The 27,574-nt window shown below is 45.2% G+C and overlaps 1 long non-coding RNA gene across 1 annotated transcript in view; it reads right to left on the bottom strand.

Annotated features, from left to right (window-relative positions):
- The window catches only part of LOC135548492 (uncharacterized), a 34,885-nt gene that overhangs the window by 5,698 nt on the left and 1,613 nt on the right, over positions 1–27,574 (bottom strand). The window lies entirely within an intron of this gene.

Genomic DNA, 27,574 nt, shown 5'->3' with positions numbered 1-27,574 from the left:
ACCCAACATTGCGACCTGTACGCTCTCGTTGGTTGGCCCTCGCTTCGTACTCGTCGCCAAACCCATTGGCTACAGGTTATCTACAAGTCTCTGCTAGGTAAAGCCCCACCTTATCTCAGCTCTCTGGTCACCATAGCAGCACCCACTCGTAGCACACGCTCCAGCAGGTATATCTCACTGGTCACCCCCAAAGCCAATTCCTCCTTTGGTCGTCTTCCCTTCCAGTTCTCTGCTGCCAATGACTGGAACGAACTGCAAAAATCTCTGAAGCTGGAGACTCATATCTCCCTCACTAGCTTTAAGCACCAGCTGTCAGAGCAGCTCACAGATCACTGCACCTGTACATACAGTGGGGCAAAAAAGTATTTAGTCAGCCCCCAAGTGTGCAAGTTCTCCCACTTATTGACCAAATACTTATTTTCCACCATAATATGCAAATAAATGCATTAAAAATCCTACAATGTGATTTTCTGGATTTTTTTTCTCATTTTGTCTGTCAAAGTTGAAGTGTACCTATGATGAAAATTACAGGCCTCTCTCATCTTTTTAAGTGGGAGAATTTGCACAATTGGTGGCTGACTAAATACTTTTTTGCCCCACTGTAGATGGGCTGTTTACAGATGGGCAATCTACCTACTTAATATATATCCTACTTCATCCCCATACCTACTTCATCCCCATACAGTATTTATTTATTTATATTGCTCCTTTGCACCCCAGTATCTCTACTTGCACATTCATCTTCTGCACATCTACCATTCCAGTGTTTAATTTCTATATTGTAATTACTTCACCACCATGGCCTATTTATTGCCTTACCTCCCTTATCTTACCTCATTTGCACTCACTGTATATAGACTTTTTGTTCTCTTTTGTTCTACTGTATTGTTGATTATGTTTTGTTTATTCCATGTGTAACTCTCTGTTGTTGTATGTGTCGATATTGCTGTGCTTTATCTTGGCCAGGTCGCAGTTGCAAATGAGAACTTGTTCTCAACTAGCCTACCTGGTTAAATAAAGGTGAAATAAAAAATACAAATAAAATGTGCTATATAGCGTCTTGAATAGATTCAGAGATGGTATGAAAAACTAAAACAACATATTGCAATGTATTTTTTATCATATCTAATGACGGTAATTACATTTAAATTGATTAAAGGTCTATTTTGTGCAATTTTACAGCTGGGCAGGGCCCTGTCCCACTGTTCAAACCCCATTCAGGGGAAGTGTGACAGCACTATCAATCAGATTTTCATAAAATATCAAATCTGTTTACATGAATGGTTATTATATTTCAAAGCAATACCAATAAATATTAATTTTAACACCAAAAGCTAGATTGTTGAATTATAAATTGGCAGAATGACAGCCTTATCATTCTAGAGCAAGGTTTCATAGTATGACAGTTTCTCATGGTTTTCAATGGGTCACCTCATCTAAGAAACCTGACCACACACACTAAAATGATGTTACACTATCCAAAACAATTATTGTCATTCAAAGAACACATTCAGCAACAACCCAATAACATCTGTAGTGATTAGGTTGCCAAATTACCATAGTACAGTAGCCTACCCTCAAGCACAAAATGTTCAACAACATCTGATGTTCCACTAATGCTGACTTTACCCTAAATGCCATTCCAATATACACTACATATACAAAGGTATGCGGACACTCCTTCAAATTAGTGGATTTGGTTATTTCAGCCCTCCCCTTTGCTGAAAGGTGTATAAAATCGAGCACATAGCCATGCAATCTCTAGAGACAAACATTGGCAGTAGAATGGCCTTACTGAAGAGATCAGTGACTTTCAACATGGCACCATCATAGGATGCCACCTTTCCAAAAAGTCAGTTTGTCAAAGTCAGTTCACTGCCCCGTTCAATTGTAAGTGCTCTTATAGTCAAGTGGAAACATCTAGGTGCTACAACTTAGCACGACGTGGTAGCCCACATGTGGTAGGCCACACAAGCTCACAGAATGGGACCACCGAGTGCTGAAGCATGTAGAGCATAAAAATGAATGTGATAAATCTGTCCTCGATTGCAAAACTCACTACCGAGTTCTAAACTGCCTCTGGAAGCAACGTCAGAACAAGAACTGTTTGTCAGGAGCTTCATGAAATGGGTTTCCATGGCCGAGCAGCCGCACACAAGCCATTCGTTGGCTGGAGTGGTGTAAAGCTCGCCGCCATTGGACTCTGGAGCAGAAGAAATGCGATCTCTTGAGTGATGAATCACCCTTCACCATCTGGCAGTCTGCAGGACGAATTTGGGTTTGGTGGATGCCAACTCCATTTTAATGCCCATGATTTTAGAATGAGATGTTCGACAAGCAGGTGTCCACATACTTTTGGTAATGCAGTGCATTCTCATGACACTCACCATAACAAATATATTGTCAATATATCGCTAAACACCTGATATCACAATCTGTTATGGACTTGAGTGAAGACCCAAACGCGGTTTTAACAGAAAACAGAGTTCTTTAATAAAAAACAGGAATGGCATAAATCCTCTTCCAACGTAGTCAATGGAACAAAAGAACGTAGTATAATGCAGGTTGCACCTGCCATGCAGACTCCGACAGGACAGGACAAGGTGGAAGCAAACGAGACGACAGCTTGCTTCTGGCATCAAAAAACACAAACAAGAATCAGCCACTGAAAGTAGCAGGAACAGAGAAAGAAATAGAGACCTAATCAGAGGGGAAGAGAGAACAGGTGGGGAAAGAGAGAATGAGCTAGTTAGGGGAAATGTAGAACAGCTGAAGGATGAGAGACAGAGAAGGTAACCTAAAAAGACCAGCAGAGAGAGAGAATGAAGAGAAAGGACAGGAACAGACATAACAAGACATGACAGTACCCCCCCCCACTCACCGAGCGCCTCCTGGCGCACTCGAGGAGGAAACCTGGCGGCAACGGAGGAAATCATCGATCAGCGAACGGTCCAGCACGTCCCGAGAGGGAACCCAACTCCTCTCCTCAGGACCGTACCCCTCCCAATCCACTAGGTACTGATGACCACGGCCCCGAGGGCGCATGTCCAAAATCTTACGAACCCTGTAGATGGGTGCGCCCTCGACAAGGATGGGGGGAGGGACGAGCGGGGGCGCGAAGAACGGGCTTAACACAGGAGACATGGAAGACCGGGTGAACGCGACGAAGATAGCGCGGGAGAAGAAGTCGCACTGCGACAGGATTAATGACCTGGGAAATACGGAACGGACCAATGAACCGCGGGGCCAACTTGCGAGAAGCTGTCTTAAGGGGAAGGTTCTGAGTGGAGAGCCATACTCTCTGACCGCAACAATATCTAGGACTCTTGGTCCTACGCTTATTAGCGGCCCTCACAGTCTGCGCCCTATTACGGCAAAGTGCCGACCTGACCCCCTTCCAGGTGCGCTCGCAACGCTGGACAAAAGCCTGAGCGGAGGGGACGCAGGACTCGGCGAGCTGAGATGAGAACAGCGGAGGCTGGTACCCGAGGCTACACTGAAAAGGGGATAGACCGGTAGCAGACGAGGGAAGCGAGTTGTGGGCGTACTCTGCCCAGGGAGCTGTTCTGACCAAGACGCAGGGTTACGAAAAGAAAGACTGCGTAAAATGCGACCAACAGTCTGATTGGCCCGTTCGGCTTGACCGTTAGACTGGGGATGAAAGCCGGACGAGAGACTGACGGAAGCCCCAATCAAACGGCAAAACTCCCTCCAAAATTGAGACGTGAACTGCGGACCTCTGTCGGAAACGACGTCAGACGGAAGGCCATGAATTCGGAAAACATTCTCGATAATGATCTGAGCCGTCTCCTTAGCAGAAGGGAGCTTATCGAGAGGAATGAAATGAGCCGCCTTAGAGAATCTATCGACAACCGTAAGAATAACTGTCTTCCCCGCTGATGAAGGCAGTCCGGTGATAAAATCTAAAGCGATGTGAGACCACGGTCGAGAGGGAATGGGAAGCGGTCTGAGACGGCCGGCAGGAGGAGAGTTCCCAGATTTAGTCTGCGCGCAGACCGAACAAGCGGCGACAAATCGACGCGCGTCACGTTCCCGAGTGGGCCACCAGAAACGCTGGCGAATGGAAGCGAGCGTACCCCGAACGCCGGGGTGGCCGGCTAACTTGGCAGAGTGGGCCCACTGAAGAACGGCCGGACGAGTAGGAACGGGAACGAACAGAAGGTTCCTAGGACAAGCTCGCGGCGACGGAGTGTGAGCGAGTGCTTGCTTTACCTGCCTCTCAATTCCCCAGACAGTCAACCCGACAACACGCCCCTCAGGGAGAATCCCATCGGGGTCGGTGGAGACCTCAGAAGAACTGAAGAGACGAGATAAAGCATCAGGTTTGGTGTTTTTTGAGCCCGGACGATAAGAAATAACAAACTCGAAACGAGCGAAAAACAGAGCCCAACGAGCCTGACGCGCATTAAGTCGTTTGGCTGAACGGATGTACTCAAGGTTCCTATGGTCAGTCCAAACGACAAAAGGAACGGTCGCCCCCTCCAACCACTGTCGCCATTCGCCTAGGGCTAAGCGGATGGCGAGCAGTTCGCGATTACCAACATCATAGTTACGTTCTGACGGCGATAAGCGATGAGAGAAAAACGCGCAAGGATGGACCTTGCCGTCAGAGAGAGAGCGCTGAGAAAGAATGGCTCCCACGCCCACCTCTGACGCGTCAACCTCAACAACAAACTGTCTAGAGATGTCAGGTGTAACAAGAATAGGTGCGGATGTAAAACGATTCTTAAGAAGATCAAAAGCTCCCTGGGCGGAAACGGACCACTTAAAGCACGTCTTAACAGAAGTAAGGGCTGTGAGAGGAGCTGCCACCTGACCGAAATTACGGATGAAACGACGGTAGAAATTAGCGAAGCCCAGAAAGCGCTGCAGCTCGACGCGTGACTTAGGAACGGGCCAATCAATGACAGCCTGGACCTTAGCGGGATCCATCTTAATGCCCTCAGCGGAAATAACGGAACCGAGAAAAGGGACAGAGGCGGCATGAAAAGTGCACTTCTCAGCCTTCACATAAAGACAGTTCTCCAAAAGGCGCTGGAGGACGCGTCGCACGTGCTGAACATGAATCGAGAGAGACGGTGAAAAAATCAGGATATCGTCCATGTAAACGAAAACAAAAATGTTCAGCATGTCTCTCAGGACTTCGTTAACTAGTGCCTGAAAGACAGCTGGAGCGTTAACGAGGCCGAAAGGAAGAACCCGGTATTCAAAGTGCCCTAACGGAGTGTTAAACGCCGTCTTCCACTCGTCCCCCTCCCTGATGCGCACGAGATGGTAGGCGTTACGAAGGTCCAATTTGGTGAAAAACCTGGCTCCCTGCAGGATCTCGAAGGCTGAAGACATAAGAGGAAGCGGATAACGATTCTTAACTGTTATGTCATTCAGCCCTCGATAATCCACGCATGGGCGCAGGGACCCGTCCTTCTTCTGAACAAAAAAAAAAAACCCCGCTCCGGCGGGGAGGAGGAGGAGACTATGGTACCGGCGTCGAGCGAAACCGACAAATAATCCTCGAGAGCCTTACGTTCGGGAGCCGACAGAGAGTATAATCTACCCCGGGGGGAGTAGTTCCCGGAAGGAGATCAATACTACAGTCATACGACCGGTGTGGAGGGAGAGAAGTGGCCTTGGAACGACTGAACACCGTGCGCAGATCGTGATACTCCTCCGGCACCCCTGTCAAATCGCCAGGCTCCTCCTGTGAAGAAGAGACAGAGGAAACAGGAGGGATAGCAGACATTAAACAGGTTACATGACAAGAAACATTCCAGGATAGGATAGTATTACTAGACCAATTAATAGAAGGGTTATGGCGCACTAGCCAGGGATGACCCAAAACAACAGGTGTAAAAGGTGAACGAAAAATTAAAAAAGAAATGGTTTCGCTATGATTACCAGAGACAGTGAGGGTTAAAGGCAGCGTCTCACGCTGAATCTTGGGGAGAGAACTACCATCTAAAGCGAACAAGGCCCTGGGCTCCCTAACTGTCTGAGAGGAATGTCATGTTCCCGAGCCCAGGTCTCGTCCATAAAACAGCCCTCCGCCCCAGAGTCTATCAAGGCACTGCAGGAAGCAGATGAACCGGGCCAGCGGAGATGGACCGGAAAGGTAGTGCGTGATCCAGAAGGAGAGGCCTGAGTAGTTGCGCTCACCAGTAGCCCTCCTCTTACTGATGAGCTCTGGCTTTTACTGGACATGAGGTGACAAAATGACCAGCGGAGCCGCAGTAGAGACAGAGGCGATTGGTGATTCTCCGTTCCCTCTCCTTGGCCGAGATGCGAATACCCCCAGCTGCATAGGCTCAGCATCCGAGCCGGCGGAGGAGGGTGGCAGTGATGCGGCAGGTGGCAGTGATGTGGAGAGGGGAGCAACGGAGAACGTGAGCTCCTTTCCACGAGCTCGGCGACGAAGATCAAACCGTCGCTCTATGCGAATAGCGAGAGCTATTAAGGAGTCCAGACTGGAAGGAACCTCCCGGGAGAGGATCTCATCCTTAACCTCGACGTGGAGACCCTCCAGAAAACGAGCGAGCAAAGCCGGCTCGTTCCAGTCACTAGAGGCAGCGAGAGTGCGAAACTCAATAGAATAATCCGTTATGGATCTATTCCCCTGACATAGGGAAGACAGGGCCCTGGAAGCCTCCTCGCCAAAAACAGAACGGTCAAAAACCCGTATCATCTCCTCCTTAAAGTCCTGATACTGGTTAATACACTCAGCCCTCGCCTCCCAGACTGCCGTGCCCCACTCACGCGCCCGTCCGGTAAGGAGAGAAATGACGTAGGCGATGCGGGCTGCGCTCCTGGAGTAAGTGTTGGGCTGGAGAGAGAACACCACATCACACTGAGTGAGGAATGAGCGGCACTCAGTGGGCTCCCCAGAGTAACACGGCGGGTTGTTGATCCTGGGCTCCGGAGACTCGGAAACCCTGGAAGTGGGCGGTGGATCGAGGTGGAGTTGGTGAACCCGTCTTGTGAGGTCGGAGACTTGGACGGCCAGGGTCTCAACGGCATGTTGAGCAGCAGACAATTCCTCCTCGTGTCTGCCTAGCATCGCTCCCTGGATCTCGACGGCGGAGTGAAAAGGGTCCGGAGCCGCTGGGTCCATTCTTGGTCTGATTCTTCTGTTATGGACTTGAGTGAAGACCCAAACGCGGTTTTAACAGAAAACAGAGTTCTTTAATAAAAAACAGGAATGGCATAAATCCTCTTCCAACGTAGTCAATGGAACAAAAGAACGTAGTATAATGCAGGTTGCACCTGCCATGCAGACTCCGACAGGACAGGACAAGGTGGAAGCAAACGAGACGACAGCTTGCTTCTGGCATCAAAAAACACAAACAAGAATCAGCCACTGAAAGTAGCAGGAACAGAGAAAGAAATAGAGACCTAATCAGAGGGGGAAGAGAGAACAGGTGGGGAAAGAGAGAATGAGCTAGTTAGGGGAAATGTAGAACAGCTGAAGGATGAGAGACAGAGAAGGTAACCTAAAAAGACCAGCAGAGAGAGAGAATGAAGAGAAAGGACAGGAACAGACATAACAAGACATGACAACAATCCCCATTTAATTAACTAACATTGTTGAAATCTATAGCCTAATTTATAATAGAGCAATTCAATTTATGGTTTGGCACCAAGGTCAAATTTGTTTAATATTGGATATTGGGTTCTCTCTCTTCAATAGCTATTGAACCAAGAATGCCATGACTAGGAAAATTGTATATTCTGAATTAGGGGTGGAAGGAAAACAATCCACACGTTTTGTTGAGATTTAGATTATTCTATAACCAAATCTCAACAACACAAAAAGGGTGAATTTTTCTCCATTCTCCCCTGATTCAGAATATATAATTTTCATAGTTATAGCAGGCTTTGTTTAAATTAAGGGGAAAGTAATCTAAAAGTAACGGAATGTAATCAGATTAAGTTACAGAGTTTGGGTAATCCAAAAGATACGTTACTGATTACATTTTTGGACAGGTCACTTGTAACTGATTTACATTTAGAAAGTAACCTACCCAACCCTGATGATCACTATGTTTGAAGTACAGTTACAAGATGACATGGGGTCATACTCTGGGTTGTTCTGAACAGAATGAGCCCGTGTTTATTTATTGTGAAGAAAATTTGCCTGGGCGCACGCACCTGAATGTACGCATGACTCCTTTCTATACACACCAAAACTATGATCTGTTTCTCTGAATTGCCTTGTGAAAGCCTAACACTGTACAATTGTATTTTATAACATAGGTAGTCATGTTGACAATAGAACAAGCTCTCAAATCATGCCCACCTGAGCCATTTTTTGATTGTGTAAACAGTAATTGTGGGGATACAGGGTTCTACAAGTGTGCTTGCTCTAGTTCTTCAATGGCACAGCTAGGAGAGCTCCAAAAAGTAGCTTATAGTTGAAGACTCTTCTTTGAGTCATAAAAGCGCAATGAAATTGATTAGGACCTCTGCACACTTTGGAGAGGTGGTGGCCACTCCGAGACACCAGTTAGTTCTCTCACTTAAACCCTCATTTATTTGTCTCATGTTGCACCTACCCCCACATTTTCCAGGAATAGTCTTATGATACTGAATGTATCCAGAGTATTTTCAGATTTCATTATCAACAAATACTGCAAAAAAAGTACAGTAAATGTATAATGCACAAACAGTGTAAGGCTTGGATTTAGTCTTGTCAGGTGTTGTGTACTCATCTTTGGTCTAATAATTGTTCAATTTTCTCAATTGTTCCTTTTAAATTGCTATCATGGTTTATGCTTTTCATATTTATTCTGTAAGAAACATTTACATGTAGCCCTATCCAAATTAGCCAATTCCCATGAGTGTAAAGGGTTAAACTTCTTCAGGATAGGTGTCCCTTCACCGGAAAGGTTGAGCTAACGTAGGCTAATGCGATTAGGTTGTAAGTAACAAGAACATTTTTCAAGAGTGTGCAAAGCTGTCAATGAAACGGGTGGCTACTTTGAAGAATCTAAAATATATTTTGATTGGTTTAACACTTTTTTTGGTTACTAAAATCATTCCTTTTGTGTTATTTCATAGTTTTGATGTCTTCACTATTATTCTACAATATAGAAAATAGTAAAAATAAAGAAAAACCCTTGAATGAGTAGGTGTCCAAACTTAACTGGTACTGTATATAGAGTTGAAGTCAGAAGTTTACATACACCTCAGCCAAATACATTTAAACTCAGTTTTCACAATTCCTGACATTTAATCATAGTAAAAAATCCCTCTTAACTCAGTTAGGACCACCACTTTATTTTAAGAATGTGAAATGTCAGAATAATAGTGGAGTGATTTATTTCAGCTTTTATTTCTTTCATCACATTCCCGGTGGGTCAAAAGTTTACATGCACTCAATTAGTATTTGGTAGCATTGCCTTTAAATTTTTTAACTTGGGTCAAACGTTTTGGGTAGCCTTCCACAAGCTTCCCAAAATAAGTTGGGTGAACTTTGGCCTCCTGACAGAGCTGGTGTAACGGAGTCAGGTTTGTAGGCCAAGAGGCACGGAGTTTGAAGGTAGGCCTTGAAATACATCCACGGGTTGTAACGGTTTTCTTGAGTTGAAGGAGAGGCGGACCAAAATGCAGCATGGTTTCTTTTCATGGTACTTTAATAAAGACACTATACATGAATAGACTAACAGAAACGTACGAAACCTAAACAGCCCTATCTGGTGCAGAGACAGGAACAAACACACAGTGAAACCCAGGCTACCTAAGTATGATTCTCAATCAGAGACAACTAATGACACCTGCCTCTGATTGAGAACCATACTAGGCCGAAACATAGAAATACCCAAATCATAGAAAAACAAACATAGACTGCCCACCCCAACTCACGCCCTGACCATACTAAATAATGACAAAACAAAGGAAATAAAGGTCAGAATGTGACACAGGTACACCTCCAATTGATTCAAATGATGTCAATTAGCCTATCAGAAGCTTCTAAAGCCATGACATAATTTTCTGGAATTTTCCAAGCTGCTTAAAGGCACAGTCAACTTAGTGTATGTAAACTTCTAACCCACTGGAATTGTGAGACAGTGAATTACACGTGGAATAATCGGTCTGTTAACAATTGTTGGAAAAATTCCTTGTGTCATGCACAAAGTAGATGTCCTAACCGACCTGCCAAAACTATACCTTAAGAAGTTTGTGGAGTGGGTTAAAAACGGGTTTTAATGATTCCAACCTAAGTGTATGTAAACTTCCGACTTCAACTGTATCATTTATAAGTCCAAAAATACATGTAGCAAATACAGATTTCCCCTCGAAGTCTATCAAAAGTGTGCAAGTTTGAGCATGTGTTCATGAGGCCTATGGATCTTTTTTATTTTATCAGCATGGATTAGATTGGGGCTTTTATTGCTCACTTTTATTCCATAGGCTTGGATCCGAACTATGCAACTGTTGCAAGAGCTAATTTCTCACTGGATGTCCGCTGGTTTCAAAAGCAATGATTGATTGGCAGCTTAAACTTCTTGAATTCAACCATTATTGGGTTCAAATACACATTTAGATTTGTGAGAACAGCCATCCACAATCCGTAAAGCGCAAAGAGCTAAATGAGAGAGGAGCAGTGTGATTCACATCAATGCACTATGTAGATATCAATAATGTGATATCCGTATCGACGTAGACTACACCACTACTGGTGTGATAAAAATTTGCATTTCGTCTTTATAATAAGTTTAGGAAGCAACATGTGAAAATGTCCTATTGATCTGATGGTCTAAGACATTGGTCGCTCCCATGCGGGACCCAGATTCATATCCCAACGTGGGCGGTCTCTTTTGCGGGGGAGATCAAAGAGGGTAAATGTAGCGGCCATGGTTTACGTGATGAGGTTAATATCCCGTGTGTTACACTAGCTAGCTAGAAAACGGAGCTACACACACAATAATACCAAAGACAGTACAGTAGAAATTTAATAAAAATCCCCGATCACACTTGTAGGTTGTCATGGCGACGTTGGCTAGCTACGCTCTTGCGTAGAAACGTCATCGGGTCTAACGACCGTCTCGCGTCAAACTGCGCATATGCTGGTTGTCTTATCAAAGGCAAAAATGTAAGCGTGTCAGTTTGTCACAAAGTTGGCTTATTAACATGTTCAACTACTTAAGACATTTGCTCGAATCTAGGTTGTGACTTTAGATTTCTCATTGACTTCTCAAACCCAGATTCAGAATATACCATTTTCATAGTCATGAGATGATTGGTTCAATAACTATTGTGGAGAAAAAACGAATAGCAACCGCATGTACTTGTAAACATCCTATTTAGATGAATGATTAAAACAACTGTAGAGAATTAAACCCAATAGCTTTGAGGGATATGACTATACAATGTTGCAGTGGTAGCAAGTGAAACCTGCCTTTGTATGTTTCCCATGGTCTGGTGTGTGCACATGTGTGTGTGAAACAAAGCCTGATGAGAGTTAAAATCTAAACATCCACAGTACTGGGGGATTCAGCAATTCCTCTCTGGCTGTCCTTGTGTCACCCACCTTGGAATAATGTCCTACTCTCCAACATTAGGTTACCCGTTTCAATACTTTGTCGTGTCTTTACTATCATTAAATTGAAGACTAGTAGTTTTTAATCAAAGATTCTTTGTAATTAGTATTACTCGATCAACTGATTAATCATGTAACTGTAATTAACTAGGAAGTCGGGGCACCAAGGAAAAATATTCAGATTACAAAGTTATCATTTCCTAAAATAACCTTTCAGATATTTTATCTGATCAATTAGTCTTCGAATTAATGAATTATTTACTTTACCTCACGTTAGTCTCATTCCAAACATTGTAAATTGTTGGTTATCTGCACAAACTCAGTCTTCACTATGAGTCATCCATACATCAATTGTCTTAAATCATTTATTTATCACAGAAATGCATAAACAAACAGTAAATATGGTTACAAGAAATGGTAGGAGAACGTGCCCTAGTGGGCTAAACCGGCATGGCGGCTTGTTAGACAAAAGGGGAAGTGGGGGTCGACTAAGAAGTCACTGCATAGTGATAATTGTAGAATTGTCCTTCTCTCTCCCTCTCTGTCTCTGTTGTTGGTTATAGTGGTTAGTTCAGAAGTGACAGTCATTCGTTTCGTTATAGAATGGATGTTTCGGCGGTTGTCGTTCTCGTTCAACGATACCGAATTCTTAGCTGCAGACTAGTAGTTAATATCAAAGACTTGTTCTTATTCTGTCTGTATCGATAGTCTAAGAGTTTAACCACGTGGTATGGTTAAAAGATTCAGCAATGGTCTACAACCTTTGTCCCCTCCTAATAGAGAAAAACATGGTCTGGTGATAATTTCTCAAAATTGGGTTTTATTCGGAATTGCAGAAAAGGGCTGTCACAGGACGCCTGACCCTAACTGGGCTCAGGGGCGGTCCTCTGATTTAGTTAACTCCAGTTCCCTTTTAGAGTTTTCCTTCATTAAACAGTCCAAAATCACATTGTAAAATTGTGTAAACAGTATCATACTCACTCATTCATATTATTCAACAATTAGATGTAAACCTCATCTGAGGCTATTATATAAACAGCGTTATGGTAATGTGGCCACACCGTCTCCCATGAGCTTCCCCAAGTTGTAACAAACGGACCAGTAGCTGGATTCTTCACCGATCTTCAATACTTTCTCCGGAACATGAAGTTTGTTCGGACCTCGCGTTCTGTGAGGTGGAAGAAATTCCCCTGTTATCTATGGAAATGTACTCTCTCTATACGGTGTGTCCATGAGGAGATCCTCAGGAATTTAAAATGTCTCTCTGACCACAGCAGCCTCGTTGAAGGAGGAAAGGGGGAGGCAGGGAGAGGGGCATGGGGCTCGCCACACCCAAAGAGGGCAACGTCATGACAACTTCATACCACTGTTTTGGGTTGTGATAGGGTTTCTCTGAATAGGTTAATTATCATAATTATAGTTTAATAGATTTGAAGAATGCATCCTAGTATCACCTATACAGTGCATTCAGAAAGTTTTCAGACCCCATAACATTTTGTTCCATTACAGCCTTAATCTAAAATTGATTAAATAACCCCCCCCCCCCCCAATCTATACACAATACCCCATTATGACAAAGAAAAAACAGGTTTAGAAATCTTTTGCAAAAAAAGAAAGAAAATAATCACATAGTTACGTTCTAATTTTCAGTAAATAACTCAATGACACTAGAGAAGCTTAACCAATTGTAATTCTTCGCAAAGGTTCAACACAGCTGTATTCAGACAAAAACATGTTTCCACCACCACAAGTCATTATATATATATATATATATATATATATATACACTGCTCAAAAAAATCAAGGGAACACTAAAATAACACATCCTAGATCTGAATGAATGAAATATTCTTATTAAATACATTTTTCTTTACATAGTTGAATGTGCTGACAACAAAATCTCACAAAAATTATCAATGGAAATAAAATGTATCAACCCATGGAGGTCTGGATTTGGAGTCACACTCAAAATTATAATGGAAAACCACACTACAGGCTGATCCAACTTTGATGTAATGTCCTTAAAACAAGTCAAAATGAGGATCAGTAGTGTGTGTGGCCTCCATGTGCCTGTATGACCTCCCAACAACACCTGGGCATGCTCCTGATGAGGTGGCGGATGGTCTCCTGAGGGATCTCCTCCCAGACCTGGACTAAAGCATCTGCCAACTCCTGGACAGTCTGTGGTGCAACGTGGAGTTGGTGGATGGAGCGAGACATGATGTCCCAGATGTGCTCAATTGGATTCAGGTCTGGGGAACGGGAGGGCCAGTCCATAGCATCAATGCCTTCCTCTTGTAGGAACTGCTGACACACTCCAGCCACATGAGGTCTAGAATTGTCTTGCATTAGGAGGAACCCAGGACCAACCACACCAGCATATGGTCTCACAAGGGGTCTGAGGATCTCATCTCGGTACCTAATGGCAGTCAGGCTACCTCTGGCGAGCACATGGAGGGCTGTGCGGCCCCCCAAAGGAATGCCACCCCACACCATGACTGACCCACCGCCAAACCGGTCATGCTGAAGGATGTTGCAGGCAGCAGAACGTTCTCCACGGCGACTCCTGACCCTGTCACGTCTGTCACATGTGCTCAGTGTGAACCTGCTTTCATCTGTGAAGAGCACAGGGCGCCAATGGCGAATTTGCCAATCTTGGTGTTCTCTGGCAATTGCCAAACGTCCTGCACGGTGTTGGGCTGTAAGCACAACCCCCACCTGTGGACGTCGGGCCCTCATACCACCCTCATGGAGTCTGTTTCTGACCGTTTGAGCAGACACATGCACATTTGTGGCCTGCTGGAGGTCATTTTGCAGGGCTCTGGCAGTGCTCCTCCTGCTCCTCCTTGCACAAAGGCGGAGGTAGCGGTCCTGCTGCTGGGTTGTTGCCCTCCTACGGCCTCCTCCACGTCTCCTGATGTACTGGCCTGTCTCCTGGTAGCGCCTCCATGCTCTGGACACTACGTTGACAGACATAGCAAACCTTCTTGCCACAGCTTGCATTGATCCTGGATGGGCTGCACTACTCCATCTCATGCTAACACTAGAGTGAAAGCACCGCCAGCATTCAAAAGTGACCAAAACATCAGCCAGGAAGCATAGGAACTGAGAAGTGGTCTGTGGTCACCACCTGCACAACCACTCCTTTATTGGGGGTGTCTTGCTAATTGCCTATAATTTCCACCTGTTGTCTATTCCATTTCCACAACAGCATGTGAAATCTATTGTCAATCAGTGTTGCTTCCTAAGTGTACAGTTTGATTTCACAGAAGTGTGATTGACTTGGAGTTACATTGTGTTGTCTAAGTGTTCCCTTTATTTTTTTGAGCAGTATATATATATATATACACACACACACAGTGGGCAGAACAAGTATTTGATACACTGCTGATTTTGCAGGTTTTCCTACTTACAATGCATGTAGAGGTCTGTCTTATTTAACCATACCAAATGTAACATATCTTAATAATTTAGTGTCCCGGATTTTCGTTTAATATGTGATGTCTAGTCTATGAGAACAGGCTGGGTTAATGGAAACCAGTGTGCAATTTGGGTGAACTATCCTTATAATAATTGTGGCTTTAGTATCTGTGTCACACAAGTCACTTAACAATATTTAGCGTGTAGAGACTCTCAAAGCCGGGCGGAAACAACTGGTTGTCACATTATGGTATGAACGTTTATCTTTCTGCTTTTATTTTTATCTCTAAAGGGCTTTCACTGTCTGGTGCTACTAGTGTTAACCTCATTATTTTACATGCAATGCATGGTCGTTCTGAGAAATTTGCACCTATACCCTCCTGTATCATGCAAACTATGTACCCTCCCTCCTTAACCTGTTCTTTTGCATGCCTATGTATGTTCCAATTAGATTAACACCAAGGTTGGCTCTAAGCTAAAGAACATGGTCACCACACACAGGGCTATCCCAGACAACCCTGAGGCGATGGCTGAAGACAGGAACAAAAACAAGAAGTCCCGTTATGACCACTGCAGAGTCATCAAATGAGCAAAAGGCCAATCTAGTAACAAGGTGGAATCATATTACACAGGCTCCGCTGACCGCCACATGTGGCAGGGGCTACAGTCCATTACAGATTAGAAAGGAAGACCCAGCTGTGATCTGCCCAACGATGCCTCTCTACCAAATGAAATCGATGCATTTTATGCATTCTTCGACAATAGCAACACCCTTCCGGGTGTGAGGACCCTCACCAACCCAGACGACTGGATGATCTCGCAGATGTGAGTTTTAGGTCTTTAATCAGTTCAACACTTGCAAGGTCAAGGGCTGACGTATTCCTGGGCGCGTTCTCAGAGCATGCACAGAACAGCTGGCAGGCATATTCATGGCCATTTTCAAACTCTCCTTGACCCAGTCTGTAATACCCACATGTTTTAAGATGACCGTCATCATTCCTATTCCATGTAGCACTCACATCTGTAATCATGAAGTGCTTTGAAAGGCTGGTTATGGCACAAATCAACTCCATTATCCCAGACACCCTAGACCCACTCCAATGTGCATACCACCCCAACAGATCCATAGACGACGCAATCTCAATTGCCCTCACCCACCTAGATAGGAGGAATACCTGTGTGAGAATGTTGTTCATTGATTACAGCTCAGTGTTCAACACCATTGTCCTCTCCAAGCTCGTCACCAAGTTTAAGACCCTGGGCCTGAACACATGCCTCTGAAACTGGATCCTGGACTTCCTGACGGGCTGACCCCAGGCAGTGAGGGTAGGCAACATCACCTCCGCCATGACCCTCAACACAGGGGGACCCGCGGGGGTGTGTGCTTAGTTTCCTCCTGTACTCCCTGTTCACCCACGACTGCATGGCCACGCACGACTCCAACACCATTATCAAGTTTGCTCACGACAAGATGGTGATAGGCCAGACCTGGCAATGTGGTGCTGGGACAACATCCTCTCCCTCAACATCAATAAGACCAAGGAGCTGATCGTGGACTTCAACAAAACGCCCCCATCCACATTAACGGGGGCTGCAGTGGAGCAGGTCGAAGGCTTCAAGTTCCTCAGTGTCCAAATCACTAAGGACTTAAAATGGTCCAAGCACAGATATGAAGAGGGCGCGACCGCGCCTCTTCCCCCTCAGGTGGTTCAAAAGGTCTGACATGAAAACAGTTTTTTTTAGAAATGTTTGCAATTCTATTAAAAATAAACAGAAATACACATGCTGTCACAGTTACCAGCCCTTTCAAGCTTAACATCCTTATCATTTATCGCCCTCCAGGTTCCCTCGGAGAGTTCATCAATGAGCTTGATGCCTTGATAAGCTCCTTTCCCGAGGACGGCTCACCTCTCACAGTCCTGGGCGACTTTAACCTCCCCACGTCTACCTTTGACTCATTCCTCTCTGCCTCCTTCTTTCCACTCCTCTCCTCTTTTGACCTCACCCTCTCACCTTCCCCCCCTACTCACAAGGCAGGCAATACGCTCGACCTCATCTTTACTAGATGCTGTTATTCCACTAACCTCATTGCAACTCCCCTCCAAGTCTCCGACCACTACCTTGTATCCTTTTCCCTCTCGCTCTCATCCAACACTTCCCACACTGCCCCTACTCGGATGGTATCGCGCTGTCCCAACCTTCGCTCTCTCTCCCCGCTACTCTCTCCTTTTCCATCCTATCATCTCTTCCCTCTGCTCAAACCTTCTCCAACCTATCTCCTGATTCTGCCTCCTCAACCCTCCTCTCTTCCCTTTCTGCATCCTTTGACTCTCTATGTCCCCTATCCTCCAGGCCGGCTCGGTCCTCCCCCCGCTCCGTGGCTCGACGACTCATTGCGAGCTCACAGAACAGGGCTCTGGGCAGCCGAGCGGAAATGGAGGAAAACTCGCCTCCCTGCGGACCTGGCATCCTTTCACTCCCTCCTCTCTACATTTTCCTCCTCTGTCTCTGCTGCTAAAGCCACTTTCTACCACTCTAAATTCCAAGCATCTGCCTCTAACCCTAGGAAGCTCTTTGCCACCTTCTCCTCCCTCCTGAATCCCCCCTCCCTCTCCGCAGATGACTTCGTCAACCATTTTGAAAAGAAGGTCGACGACATCCGATCCTCGTTTGCTAAGTCAAACGACACCGCTGGTTCGGCTCACACTGACCTACCCTGTACTCTAACCTTTCTCCCCTCTCTCTCCAGATGAAATCTCGCTTCTTGTGACGGCCGGCCGCCCAACAACCTGCCCGCTTGACCCTATCCCCTCCTCTCTTCTCCAGACCATTTCCGGAGACCTTCTCCCTTACCTCACCTCGCTCATCAACTCATCCCTGACCGCTGGCTACGTCCCTTCCGTCTTCAAGAGAGCGAGAGTTGCACCCCTTCTGAAAAAACCTACACTCGATCCCTCCGATGTCAACAACTACAGACCAGTATCCCTTTCTTTTCTCTCCAAAACTCTTGAACGTGCCGTCCTTGGCCAGCTCTCCCGCTATCTCTCTCAGAATGACCTTCTTGATCCAAATCAGTCAGGTTTCAAGACTAGTCATTCAACTGAGACTGCTCTTCTCTGTATCACGGAGGCGCTCCGCACTGCTAAAGCTATCTCTCTCTCCTCTGCTCTCATCCTTCTAGACCTATCGGCTGCCTTCGATACTGTGAACCATCAGATCCTCCTCTCCACCCTCTCCGAGTTGGGCATCTCCGGCGCGGCCCACGCTTGGATTGCGTCCTACCTGACAGGTCGCTCCTACCAGTTGGCGTGGCGAGAATCTGTCTCCTCACCACGCGCTCTCACCACTGGTGTCCCCCAGGGCTCTGTTCTAGGCCCTCTCCTATTCTCGCTATACACCAAGTCACTTGGCTCTGTCATAACCTCACATGGTCTCTCCTATCATTGCTATGCAGACGACACACAATTAATCTTCTCCTTTCCCCCTTCTGATGACCAGGTGGCGAATCGCATCTCTGCATGTCTGGCAGACATATCAGTGTGGATGACGGATCACCACCTCAAGCTGAACCTCGGCAAGACGGAGCTGCTCTTCCTCCCGGGGAAGGACTGCCCGTTCCATGATCTCGCCATCACGGTTGACAACTCCATTGTGTCCTCCTCCCAGAGCGCTAAGAACCTTGGCATGATCCTGGACAACACCCTGTCGTTCTCAACTAACATCAAGGCGGTGGCCCGTTCCTGTAGGTTCATGCTCTACAACATCCGCAGAGTACGACCCTGGCTCACACAGGAAGCGGCGCAGGTCCTAATCCAGGCACTTGTCATCTCCCGTCTGGATTACTGCAACTCGCTGTTGGCTGGGCTCCCTGCCTGTGCCATTAAACCCCTACAACTCATCCAGAACGCCGCAGCCCGTCTGGTGTTCAACCTTCCCAAGTTCTCTCACGTCACCCTGCTCCTCCGCTCTCTCCACTGGCTTCCAGTTGAAGCTCGCATCCGCTACAAGACCATGGTGCTTGCCTACGGAGCTGTGAGGGGAACGGCACCGCAGTACCTCCAGGCTCTGATCAGGCCCTACACCCAAACAAGGGCACTGCGTTCATCCACCTCTGGCCTGCTCGCCTCCCTACCACTGAGGAAGTACAGTTCCCGCTCAGCCCAGTCAAAACTGTTCGCTGCTCTGGCCCCCCAATGGTGGAACAAACTCCCTCACGACGCCAGGACAGCGGAGTCAATCACCACCTTCCGGAGACTCCTGAAACCCCACCTCTTTAAGGAATACCTAGGATAGGATAAAGTAATCCTTCTCACCCCCCCCTTAAATGATTTAGATGCACTATTGTAAAGTGGCTGTTCCACTGGATGTCATAAGGTGAATTCACCAATTTGTAAGTCGCTCTGGATAAGAGCGTCTGCCAAATGACTTAAATGTAAATGTAATGTAAAATGCATAGTTAAAGTGGCTAGTGATACATGTATTACATAAGGATGCAGTCGATGATATAGAGTACAGTATATACGTATGCATATGAGATGAATAATGTAGGGTAAGTAACATTATATAAGGTAGCATTGTTTAAAGTGGCTAGTGATATATTTACATCATTTCCCATCAATTCCCATTATTAAAGTGGCTGGAGTTGAGTCAGTGTCAGTGTGTTGGCAGCAGCCACTCAATGTTAGTGGTGGCTGTTTAACAGTTTAACAAACAAGATTCTCTGGTCTGATGAAACCAAGATTGAACTCTTTGGCCTGAATGCCAAGCGTAACGTTTGGAGGAAACCTGGCACCATTCCTACGGTGAAGCATGGTGGTTGCAGCATCATGCTGTGGGGATGTTTTTCAGCAGCAGGGACTGGGAGACTCATCAGGATTGAGGGAAAGATGAAGGGAGCAAAGTACAGAGAGATCCTTTAGGAAAACCTGCTCCAGTGTGCTCAGGACTTAAGCATTTCGCGGTAATGTCTACACATGTTGTTTTAGGAGCGTGTGACAAATGCTATTTGATTTGATTTTGACCTCAGACTGGGGCGAAGGTTCACCTTCCAACAGGACAATGACCCTAAGCACACAGCCAAGAAAATGCAGGAGTGGCTTCGGGACAAGTCTCTGAATGTCCTTGAGTGGCCCTGCCAGAGCCTGGACTTGAACCCGATCTAACATTTCCGGAGAGACCAGAAAATAGCTGTGCAGTTACGCTCCCCATCCAACCTGACAGAGCTTGAGAGGATCTGCAGAGAAGAATGGGACAAAATCCCCAAATACAGGTGTGCCAAGCTTGTAGCGCCATACCCAAGAAGACTTGAGGCTGTAATCGCTGCCAAAGGTGCTTCAACAAAGTAGGGGAGAGCGAGGTATGTTGTCACACTTTTCATGCTGTCTAACATTTACTGGGCACAATACATCACAATGGTATAAACGTCATACCAAATGAAAGGAGGAAGTCTTGGGCACATATTTTGTATTCATTACAGCTTCCTATCTTATTTCAGTATGGAGTTGTAGATTGTTAAATAGTGTGCACTTGTGACAATTTGCCCCATCAGCGGGTAAATTGTCACACTACATCGTGTAAGTTGTCACATTGGATTATCAACAAATAAGGACACAACTAATTAATTGTGAATATTGATTTTAATATCAAATTCAAAACCAAGCTCAACTTTATTAACGACCTTAAAATCAAAACAATCATGCCTAGAGAATCTGGCAAATCATGCATTTCAATCAAAACAATAAGTTGCACAACCACTTTTACTTTTACTTTGAAATCGAAAGTTCTCTGGTGTGCACATAGATGCACGATAGTTGTTGGAATCTGAATGTAATGTAATGCTACAGATAACTTGCTTAAATGTCGAAAGTCTTAACAAAACAGACGTGGTGTTTAAACACACTAATGCACTAATACACAGTTTTGTAACAGCCTATACGACATACATTCGTATCAGACTCATCTTCAGAGTCAGTTCTGGCACACAAATTGCCTGGCCTGAGGTGCAAGCATCATGGGCCTATTTGTTGCATCTCACACACTTCACCCAAGTCTCCTTAGGAAGGCTGTTTGAAAATGGCTCCACACAGACGAGGCAGAAGCACTCCTCTTCATCTGATGATGACTCTTCTACGATTTTTTTTTAAGCTGCTGCCTTGTCGTTGCAGATCCTGATTGACTCCTCCCACCCCCCCTTGCTTCCCTTTCTTTCGGAAACAGCCTTTTGCTAGATTGTGACTTATTATTTTCTATTTATAGTACCTGCTTCACTAGTGTGTCAGATAGAATTGCTGTTTTGCTCTGTTTTCTTCCTTTGCAAGCTGGTTTTCAGGGGCCAGCTTTTGGATATGGCCGGATGTCCTCTGGAGTTGGTAGTCCGCTGTCAGCAATGGCATTGCTGGGCAAGGGTGAGCTGGTGCTAGCGTAAGAACTGGGCAGGTGCTCGTGCTAAGCAAGGCTGGAATGGTGTTGGGGCCTGGCAGGGATGAAATGGTGCTGGAGCCTGGCAGGTTGGTGCTGGGGCCTGGCAGGGCTGGGATGTTGCTGTGGCCTGCCAGGGCAGAGTTGGTGCTGGGGACTGGTAGGGTTTGGTTCTGAAGGGGAGATCTGTAACGTAGGATGGCGCAAACTCTGTTTCCAGAAATACATTCATGTTGTAAGGTTGTACTCCAGTCACCCTAAAGCCAGCCGGAATGTTCAAGGGGGTTGCAGCCAGAGGATAGGCGATTGCCACAATCCCAGGAATATCATGAATTGACAATGTCTTACTGGATTGTTCCTCATCCAGGCATCACACATGGTGTTGATGTGCCTCTTTAGCGGCCTATAGACAGACCTGTCTAAGGGTTGAAGCTGATGAGCGCAATGGGGTGGGAATAATAACAAAATTATGCAATTTTCTTTGGCATAATTGAGTCAATCACTGGATAGATGAGACTCCTGTTTTTACAAAAGGCGTAAACAGGGCTTCTCCTTTGAGCACTTCGTATGCTCGACAAAATGTTTCAGGAAGTCAGCAAAGTGCACATCTTTCATCCACCCAGAGGGATTTGCCCCTCCTTTGCTGCCAGGTGGCCCGTTGATCAGGAAATGATTGCGGAAGTTGACACGGGGGAAAATACAATATGGAGTTATACCATTCCCTGTGGCTGAGACAGCACAGGCCAGTGTGACGAGGGTTCCCCTTTCAGCGGAGGTCAGTGAGCCTACTTGCATGAATCCACGTCTGCCCACCACTTTGTCAGGTTTATGTACAGTGGTCACCACAGTTTCATCGACACTCCATATGTGTCCTGGTCCAAATTGATATCTCTGTAGCACTTCTGCTACATTGTCGAAGAAAGCATTAACATTTTCTCTGTTGAAGCTACTTGCCCTGGCAAGGCTAGTTGCCTCTGGCTTTCTCAGCAACCACGTTGGTTGCCGCTTTAAGAAGCCTGTAAACCACTCCGAGCTGGCCTTTTTTTTTTTTTTTGCCCACATTGGCGCGAACTTCAGCTGGTGTGCCACAGCAAACTGGGAGGCAAGTCTTCTGACCTCACTTTGCAACAGACCAAAATAAATGTCAGCTGACCTAGTAATATACTGAACAAGCTGCATCTCTAAATCAGGTGAATAAACCTGCCGTGGCTTTGTATAGCCAACTACTGTCGTTGGCATGACTGTCTGACTTTCAACTTCTTCTTTGGTAACCTTTTGACAATATCGAGTCAGAGTACGGTAATTTATGTAAAAATCCTTCCCTGTTCTCCTGATTGATTTGTTCTGCAACTTCACCTGCCTCACTGCCTATAACATTATGCCAGGTGGTGTGCTGCCATTCTGTCTTTCTTTTAAAATGTCTAACCCTCTTTCTTTCCTTCCATTTTTCCTTCAAAAACACATTTCCTCATTGCAATTACATATTCATTACAGGCTTATTACACCCACTTCCCTGTCTACTATCCTTGTTGCCACAATGCAATTCATAACACCACACTAAATTCATGACACTGTATGAAGTAGTATGTGTGTGTGTGGATATACTGTCATACAGTAGGCATGTAGTGTGTTAGTAGACACACACATACACCAGAGCCTGTCTTGTGTAGTCTAGGGATAGGTCTGCTGCTCTAAACTATACGTGCATATATAATAATCCATTTACAGTAACATTTAATACTATTATCAGAGCTGATTATACAATATCACAATGATTTTCTTAGCATTTTCTATGTGTCTATGTATACTAGGGCAAGTTGTCACATGTGAAGACTTGCCCCAAGGTCATTGAGACAACTTGCCCCAAACTGACATGTGTGCTAATGTTGACTAAATCTCAAGGTTAGCTCAACCTAAGACTGCAGCTAAAGTATCAAGAGACGTTACTGTCTCCTCTACTCAGTGCAAAGTTATAATTTTGAACATTCATACTTAACAAAGTTTTATTGCATAAAATGTAAAATGCCAATTTTTTACCTTTTGAAGGGGAAAAATAAGAAAATAGTGCTCATCTCAGATTAGAGTGACCTTGACCACATGTGAACAGGAAATTCACAATTTGTGTAGTCACACAAAGTAGCTATTTGATTTTTGAGATAGCATCTCTTGTGTTGGAGGTATGAACAGTTTGACAACTTACCCGTGTGACAGCTTATCTCACTCTCCCCTACTGAGGGACATTTGCTACATTTCTAAAAACCTGTTTTTATTTTGTCATTACGGGGTATTGTGTGTAGATTGATGAGGAAAAAAACAAACATTTAATAAATTTTAGAATATGGCTGTAACGTAACAAAATGTGGAAAAAGTCAAGGGGCCTGAATGCACTGTAAATCACTAGGGCCTAACTCTCTGCCATCCAGACTCCAAACTCAAGCCACCCAAGCCATAGATTGTTTTCTCTGCTTCCACAAGACAAGCGGTACCGGTGAATCAAGTCTGACACCAACAGGCTTTTATCCCCAAGCCATAAGACTGCTAAATAGCTAACTAGATGGCTACATGGACTATCTCAGTAGACCCTGGCATTTTATTTTTGTCTCTATGCATACTCACAGGACTCTACAAACTCATGCACACTGACAGTAAAACACACACACACAACACACACATTTATACTGACTCTACACACATACACACGCACACACACTTACATATGATCATCATATAGGCTGCTGCTATTCTGTTTATCATATATCTTGATGCCTACTCACCTTACCCCACCTCTATCACTCCAGTATCCCTGCACATTGGAAATATGGTATTGGAACTGACTGATCCCTGTATATAGCATACTTACTTTCTCATATTCATCTTATTTCTGATTTTTTTACTTGTGTTTTTTGTTCTACCTTATGGTATTTTAGTGCTACATTGATATTGATTATTGCATTGTTGGGTCTAGAAGGATATTTCACTGTACTTGTGAACGTGACATTCAAACTGAAAATAACAGAGAACAGATCAGAATGTCCCTGTCTTCTCATGTGTCATAAACAATCTTCATTGTGCTCTGTCTGAGAATGATTGGCCACTGACATGAATCATCAGTCCACAGATGCCAAACATTGTCTTCATATAGTTTTGTTTTTTCCTTCTGTCTTTTTTGGATACGGTGAGGTGGATTCAAATGCCGCAAATTCCCATGGAAGGCCCCAGGGCAGAGGGAGGTAGACTGAGAGGGGAGGTTCTACTGGTTTCATATTGTGCTAGATGGTGGGTAGGAATGATGGGGTGTGGGTGGATGAGGGTTTCAAGCAAGCAGGCACACAGACATTTAATGAAATAACCCACAAAGTGTATTCACTAGAGTGTTAACTGACTCATGTTGATTGGCCTAATATTAAAGCTTAGCTATGAGGGCATGGCCAGAAACCTCCCAGTAAATCTACTTATTCATGGTGTATGAGTCTGGTCTATTTTTACGTGAGTGTGACTGTGTGTGGTGCATACAAAGAAGAAAAGCATACACCCCTTGGCCAAGTTCCTTATGTATAAGGGGGAGACAGTGGTTAGTCAAAACAGGTATGACTGTGATCAGTTATAGGTACTTAATCTCACCACATAACCTCACCAAAAACAAGACTAATGCTCAATTTACTCTGGAGCAGTTGAATGGCTATACATGAGTAGTTTAATTCAACAAGGACAAGTCAGACTAACATTCTGATAGCTCCTCATCAAGACACATACTTACTGGTGTCGAAAAGCTAGCCTGATTTGCTTAATTTATTCACCTGAGCCTTTAGCAATTTACTTTCTAATGATAAAAAGTTATGTGTTGACACAGAGAGCACACCAGATGGGTTAATGTCTTAGTGACTGTTTTTTTATGACTGCTAGTTGAGCTTTGCTTCTGGGTTTCACTATAAACGTTTTTGAAAGCCAACCTGGTCTCAGAGCATTTTGTATTATTCTGTATGTAAATCCGGGACTATCACACTCTGACCATTATTTGCGTTGTTTGTTTCTATGTTTTGTTTGGTCAGGGTGTGATATGAGTGGGCATTCTATTTTGCATGTCTAGTTTGTCTGTTTCTATGTGTTTTGGCCTGATTTGGTTCTCAATCAGGGGCAGGTGTTTGTCGTTGTCTCTGATTGGGAACCATATTTAGGAAGCCTGTTTTGTATTGTGGTTCGTGGGTTATTGTCTATGTGAAGTTGCCTGTGTCTGCACTCGTTGGTCATAGCGTCACGTTCGTTTTGTTATTTTTGTTTAACTGTTCTTTGTGTTCTTCCTTCAATAAAAGAATGTATTCTAATCACGCTGCGCTTTGGTCTCCCCTTTACGACGATCGTGACTGAGACACTCAATTTAGTGTGATATGTTATGTTTCGTATGGTATGCATTCATTTGTTCATGTCCATCACTCATTTCGTATGATATGTTCCAAATTACAATTTGTATTATATGTTACGAATTTGCAAATCCTACTATACTATTCCTACCTACGAATTTGTAAAACGCATGATATGTTGCGAATTCTTGCTAGGTGGCTAATGTTAGCTAGGTGAGTAATGTTAGCTAGGCTAGGGGTTTGGGTTAAGTTTAGGATTTAGGTTAGGAGAAGGGTTAGCTAACATGAAAAGTAGCTACAAAAGTAGTAAGTTGTTGAAAAGTTGCTAATTAGCTAAAATGCCAATGTTGTCAGTAATGAGATTCGAAGTCGCAACCTTTGGGTTGCGGATTCCAAAAAGAAAACCAGCCCCGTCACGTACCAGGATGTCTTTCTCCCAGGCAGACTAATAACTTTTTTGCCCTCTTTGAGGACAATACAGTGCCACTGACACGGCCTGCAACGAAAACATGCGGACTCTCCTTCACTGCAGCCGAGGTGAGTAAAACATTTAAACGTGTTAACCCTCGCAAGGCTGCAGGCCCAGACGGCATCCCCAGCCGCGCCCTCAGAGCATGCGCAGACCAGTTGGCTGGTGTGTTTATGGACATATTCAATCAATCCCTATCCCAGTCTGCTGTTCCCACATGCTTCAAGAGGGCCACCATTGTTCCTGTTCCCAAGAAAGCTAAGGTAACTGAGCTAAACGACTACCGCCCCGTAGCACTCACTTCCGTCATCATGAAGTGCTTTGAGAGACTAGTCAAGGACCATAACACCTCCACCCTACCTGACACCCTAGACCCACTCCAATTTGCTTACCGCCCAAATAGGTCCACAGACGATGCAATCTCAACCACACTGCACACTGCCCTAACCCATCTGGACAAGAGGAATACCTATGTGAGAATGCTGTTCGTCGACTACAGCTCAGTATTTAACACCATAGTACCCTCCAAACTCGTCATCAAGCTCGAGCCCGCCCCCAGTTGGTGAGGGTAGGCAACAACATCTCCACCCCGCTGATCCTCAACACTAGGGCCCCACAAGGGTGCGTTCTGAGCCCTCTCCTGTACTCCCTGTTCACCCACAACTGCGTGGGCCACACACGCCTCCAACTCAATCATCAAGTTTGCGGACGACATAACAGTGGTAGGCTTGATTACCAACAACGGCGAGACGGCCTACAGGGAGGAGGTGAGGGCCCTCGGAGTGTGGTGTCAGGAAAATAACCTCACACTCAACGTCAACAAAACTAAGGAGATGATTGTGGACTTCAGGACACAGCAGAGGGAACACCACCCCCCCTATCCACATCGATGGAACAGTAGTGGAGAGGGTAGTAAGTTTTAAGTTCCTCGGCATAAACATCACAGACAAACTGAATTGGTCCACCCACACAGACAGCATCGTGAAGAAGGCGCAGCAGCATCTCTTCAACCTCAGGAGGCTGAAGAAATTCTGCTTGTCACCAAAAGCACTCACAAACTTCTACAGATGCACAATCGAGAGCATCCTGGCGGGCTGTATCACCGCCTGGTACGGCAACTGCTCCGCCCACAACCGTAAGGCTCTCCAGAGGGTAGTGAGGTCTGCACAATGCATCACCGGGGGCAAACTACCTGCCCTCCAGGACACCTACACCACCCGATGTCACAGGAAGGCCATAAAGATCATCAAGGACAACAACCACCCGAGCCACTGCCTGTTCACCCCGCTATCATCCAGAAGGCGAGGTCAGTACAGGTGCATCAAAGCTGGGACAGAGAGACTGAAAAACAGCTTC

The sequence above is a fragment of the Oncorhynchus masou genome, chromosome 11 (assembly GCF_036934945.1).
Source record: "Oncorhynchus masou masou isolate Uvic2021 chromosome 11, UVic_Omas_1.1, whole genome shotgun sequence".
In the NCBI taxonomy this organism is placed as follows: Eukaryota; Metazoa; Chordata; class Actinopteri; order Salmoniformes; family Salmonidae; genus Oncorhynchus; species Oncorhynchus masou.
This window is presented reverse-complemented; position numbering and strand designations above follow the sequence as displayed.